Below are 5,000 nucleotides of genomic sequence, written 5' to 3'. Positions count from 1 at the left end.
TGTCATATGCTGCAGACTTAAACTGTTAAAGGCAAGGCTGAAGAGTCTCAACGTAAGCTCATTTTCAGACATCACTCACCGAACCGAGCAAGCCCGACAAGCCCTCACATCGGTGCGGGATGAACTCCGGCTTAATCCCGCAAATCGGGAGCTGGCGGACGGGGAGCTGGAGTGCTTACGCGCCTTCTCCACGCTCCGGCAGCGGGAAGAATCTTTCTACCGGCAAAAATCGAGAATTCGCCGGCTCAAGGAGGGAGACCTAAATACCCGCTACTTCCATCACTTTGTCGACAAGAGGCGCCTCCACAACCGAATCCTCTCTGTCACGGATTCTGCTGGAATGGCTATCACGGAGCCTGCTCAAGTTCAGGAGCACGTAATCAATTTCTTTGACGGGCTATTGAATGGGGAATCACCGGCTTCTACACCGTCTCTCCTAGACATTCGGGGCTTCTTGCACCGCACCCTTCAAGATGACCAAATATTGTCCCTGTCACGGCCCATCACGGATGAGGAAATCCGCAGCACCTTATTCTCCCTCGCGCGAGGTAAGGCCCCCGGCCCCGATGGTTTTACCGTTGAATTCTTTACGTATTCTTGGGATATTGTTGGCCCTTCGGTTACCTCGGCAATCCAGGAGTTCTTTCGGACGGGGAAACTCCTTAAGGAGTTTAATACGACCATAATTTCATTGGTGCCGAAGACCCCTAACGCCTCGGCCATGCAAGACTTTCGCCCAATTGCCTGTTGCAATACATTGTACAAGTGTATTACTAAGATTCTGTCCAACCGGATAGCGGACCTATTGCCGTCCTTAATATCACCTTCACAGACGGCTTTTGTTAGAGGGAGGCGGATTAGCGACAATATTATGCTCGCCCAAGAATTGTTTACTGATTTTCATCACCATCCCTACCTCCCGAAGTGTGCGGTTAAGGTGGATTTCCGCAAGGCTTATGATACGGTGGATTGGAGATTCCTTCGATTGGTTCTGCAAGCTTTTCGTTTCCCGGACTTCATGGTCGACCTTATCTTAGAGTGTGTATCCACGGCCAAATTCTCCATCGCCATAAATGGAGAGTTACACGGATTCTTCTCTAGTTCCGCAGGCATTCGCCAGGGTGACCCATTATCGCCGTACCTATTTACGCTGGTCATGGAAGTTTTCTCCGGCATCCTTCGAGCCAAAACCTCCTCGCCGGACTTCAAATACTATTGGAGATGTAAGTCCACTCGCCTCTCCCACTTATTCTTTGCTGATGACGTCCTACTCTTCACGAAAGGGAATATTCGGGCCATTAAGCTACTCAAGGAAGGGCTACACCTCTTCTCCTCCTGGTCCGGCCTTATACCAAATCCGCAAAAGAGTGACATCTTCTTCTCGGGGGGCTCCTCGCAGGTCGGAGACCGGATCCGCCGGTGCCTGGAATTCCGAGAAGGTAACCTCCCATTCCGGTACCTTGGAGTTCCGATTATCTCATCCCGTATTAGCAAGTCAGACCGCGACTTCCTAGTACATGCTATTACTGCTAGAGCTAGGTCTTGGTCTCAACGATTCCTTAGTTATGCGGGGAGGCTACAACTGATCGGATCGGTCCTACACTCGATACACGTGTACTGGGCTACCGTTTTCACCCTACCCAGGTCGGTTTTGAATAGCATTGAGCTTATTCTGCGCCAATTCTTGTGGAAGGGACCCGACCTTGGCATAGGGGGTGCTAAGGTTGCATGGAGCGACTTATGCCATCCCAAAGACGAGGGCGGATTAGGCATTCGCAGATTGGCCGACTCCAACAAGGCGATGACCTTAAAGCACATCTGGTTCCTCTTCTCGGATAAAGAATCCCTATGGTGCAAGTGGATCCACTCCACCTACTTAAAGAACGTCAACTTCGGGGTGGCCACCAAACCCACTTTTTGTTCCCGGACCTGGAAGAAAATCCTGGAGCTACGACAGGAATTTCAGCTGTTATTTAGATGGCGGATCGGTAACGGACACATGGTTTCATTCCGGTTCGATCATTGGCACGAGAGAGGCCCGTTTTACAAACTATTCGCCAATCGTGATATATATCAATCCAGGATCCCACGGGGCATAACAGTTGGGGAATATTTTGCTTCAACTTGGTCTCCCTCAACCGTCCTCCACACGCTTCTTTCCCGGTTGGAACCGGCCCCCCCCCTAGCTCAAGGAAAGGAAGATATTTTCACTTGGAATGGGCATCCGTCCTGGGGACTTCTCCATTGCTTCGGCTTGGGACACTATCGACACCAAAGAAGAGCAAGGTCCAATGGCATTCTTTTATATGGGACTCTACATTTGCGCCACGGCATGCCTTCCTCCTGTGGCTTGCCCTCCTTGATCGGCTCCCCACCCAAATACTTCTCTTACGCTACCGCAGAATTCAAGAGGGAGCTTGTGCCTTCCGCCGTACACAACCGCACTCGGTTAGTCACTTGTTTTTCGGATGTGAGACCACGGCCCAACTAGCATCCATATGGGCGTCCAAATGCAATATCACTTGGAGGAATCGTCCTTGGGGGATACTATTCGTTGGGCCCAAACACACATCGGCGGACGATCCTTCCATTCGCGAATAGCCGGGTATTCCTTCGGCGCATTATGCCATATCATATGGATCGAAAGAAACAACATTCTATTTCGTGCCAAGGATCTCTTCCCGCCTTCTATTATAATGCACCTCACAAAGATGATTAAGGACAAAGCTGTCTCAATTAGCCCCTGTTTCGGATACGCCACGCAATGCAGTACTTCAGCGAAATTGGACCCTATCACCGACTATCTTTGATCACCGATGCAATCGTCGATGCCGATTCTTGCTTCTAACGTCCGACACCCCATTTCCAAGTGGAGGTTCTCACACAAACCAGAAGTTGAAGGCCCCACTTCCACCTTCGATCGCTGTTCTCGCCAATGCCGCTCTGTCATATTTCCGGGGCATCGTCTCACTGCAAAGCCGTGCTGAAGACGCCTGCCCGCGTATCCGTTCCCCCTGCATATTCGATTCTCGCAGCATTCCTTTAGCTGCGTTGGGCGAGTATATCTTTTTGGCCGCCCCTTCCCTCCTTTTTTGTGCAGCCTCGCTGTTTGGCCGTTTGTTGGCCCTTTGCTTACATTCTCGCTTAGGTGTGTCGTCTTTATTTTGCTGCCTATGTAGCTCTCCTCCGGCTCGTTTGGCCGTTGTCTAGGTGCTTCGTACGCACTCTTGTATTTTTCAACCGGTACACCGTTGAACCCTATATGGCACACACAATGCCATCTTAGGTTCATGGTTTTTGTGTCCGGTTTTCATTTTGTACCTAGTGCTTTGAAAAGTTAATACATTTTTACCTTACCAAAAAAAAAAACAAGCTGCGAAAGCATTTGCCAAGGATGTTTTCATTAATCAAGAACGAAAGTTGGGGGCTCGAAGACGATCGGATACCGTCCTAGTCTCAACCATAAACGATGCCGACTAGGGATCGGCGGATGTTGCTTTTAGGACTCCGCCGGCACCTTATGAGAAATCAAAGTTTTTGGGTTCCGGGGGGAGTATGGTCGCAAGGCTGAAACTTAAAGGAATTGACGGAAGGGCACCACCGTGAGTGGAGCTCGCGGCTTAATTTGACTCAACACGGGGAAACTTACCAGGTCCGGACATAGTAAGGATTGACAGACCGAGAGCTCTTTCTTGATTCTATGGGTGGTGGTGCATGGCCGTTCTTAGTTGGTGGAGCGATTTGTCTCGGTTAATTCCGATAACGAACGAGACCTCGCCCGCTAACTAGCTATGTGGATGTACATCTCCACGGCCCAGCTTCTTAGAGGGACTATGGCCGCTTAGGCCAAGGAAGTTTGAGGCAATAACGTGTCCGTGATGCCCTTAGATGTTACGGGCCGCACGCGCGCTACACCGATGTATTCAACGAGTCTATAGCCTTGGCCGACGGGCCCGGGTAATCTTTGAAATTTCATCGTGATGGGGATAGATCATTGCAATTGTTGGTCTTCAACGAGGAATTCCTAGTAAGCGCGAGTCATCGCCTCGCGTTGACTACGTCCCTCGCCCTTTGTACACACCGCCCGTCGCTCCTACCGATTGAATGGTCCGGTGAAGTGTTCGGATCGCGGCGACGTGGGCGGTTCGCCGCCGATGACGTCGCGAGAAGTCCACCGAACCTTATCATTTAGAGGAAGGAGAAGTCGTAACAAGGTTTCCGTAGGTGAACCCGCGGAAGGATCATTGTCGAATCCCGCCTAGCGGAATGACCCGGAGAACTCGTAAAAAACTCAATAGGGGCGGTGGGTCTTTTCCCACCGTCCCTCGACGCCTGGGATCGCACGGGCGCCTTGAGCGCTCGGGCCTTCTCGCCGGCACAACGAACCCCGGCGCGGAATGCGCCAAGGAACTTGAACAAGAGAGCGATGCTCCCATCACCCCAGACATGGTGCGTGCTTGGGATGCCATGCAATCTCCTATTATTCATAACGACTCTCGGCAACGGATATCTCGGCTCTCGCATCGATGAAGAACGTAGCGAACTCGCGATACTTGGTGTGAATTGCGTAATCCCGTGAACCATCGAGTCTTTGAACGCAAGTTGCGCCCGAAGCCATTCGGTCGAGGGCACGTTTGCCCGGGTGTCACACACGGCGTTGCCCCTAATCCCTCGCCTTTAATTGGGCGGGCGGGACTCGGGTGCGTATGTTGGCCTCCCCGCGACGATTTCGTCCCGGTTGGCCCAAAATCGAGCGCTGGAGCGATTAGCACCACGACATTCGGTGGTTGATGAGACCCCAATGATCAATGTCATGCGTGTCGCCCGTGCGGGCGCTCCGTGAATCTACTCTTTTTACCAACGCGACCCCAGGTGTCAAGCGGGGCTACCCGCCGAGTTTAAGCATATCAATAAGCGGAGGAAAAGAAACTAACAAGGATTCCCCTAGTAACGGCGAGCGAACCGGGAAGAGCCCGAAGATGAGAATCGAGCGCCCTCGG

General features: G+C 51.8%; 2 non-coding genes across 2 annotated transcripts in view; both read left to right on the top strand.

Annotated features, from left to right (window-relative positions):
* The first annotated feature begins 4,491 nt into the window (after positions 1-4,491).
* Positions 4,492-4,648, top strand: LOC125315787. The gene has a single exon (XR_007199074.1). It is a non-coding gene; the product is annotated as a 5.8S ribosomal RNA (ribosomal RNA).
* Positions 4,649-4,865: 217 nt separating this feature from the next.
* The window catches only part of LOC125315736, a 3,393-nt gene continuing 3,258 nt past the window's right edge, over positions 4,866-5,000 (top strand). Inside the window, exon 1 of the ribosomal RNA XR_007199024.1 lies at positions 4,866-5,000. This exon is cut by the window's right edge and continues 3,258 nt beyond it. This is a non-coding gene — a ribosomal RNA (28S ribosomal RNA).

Source organism: Rhodamnia argentea, chromosome 6 (genome assembly GCF_020921035.1).
Source record: "Rhodamnia argentea isolate NSW1041297 chromosome 6, ASM2092103v1, whole genome shotgun sequence".
In the NCBI taxonomy this organism is placed as follows: domain Eukaryota; kingdom Viridiplantae; phylum Streptophyta; class Magnoliopsida; order Myrtales; family Myrtaceae; genus Rhodamnia; species Rhodamnia argentea.
This window is presented reverse-complemented; position numbering and strand designations above follow the sequence as displayed.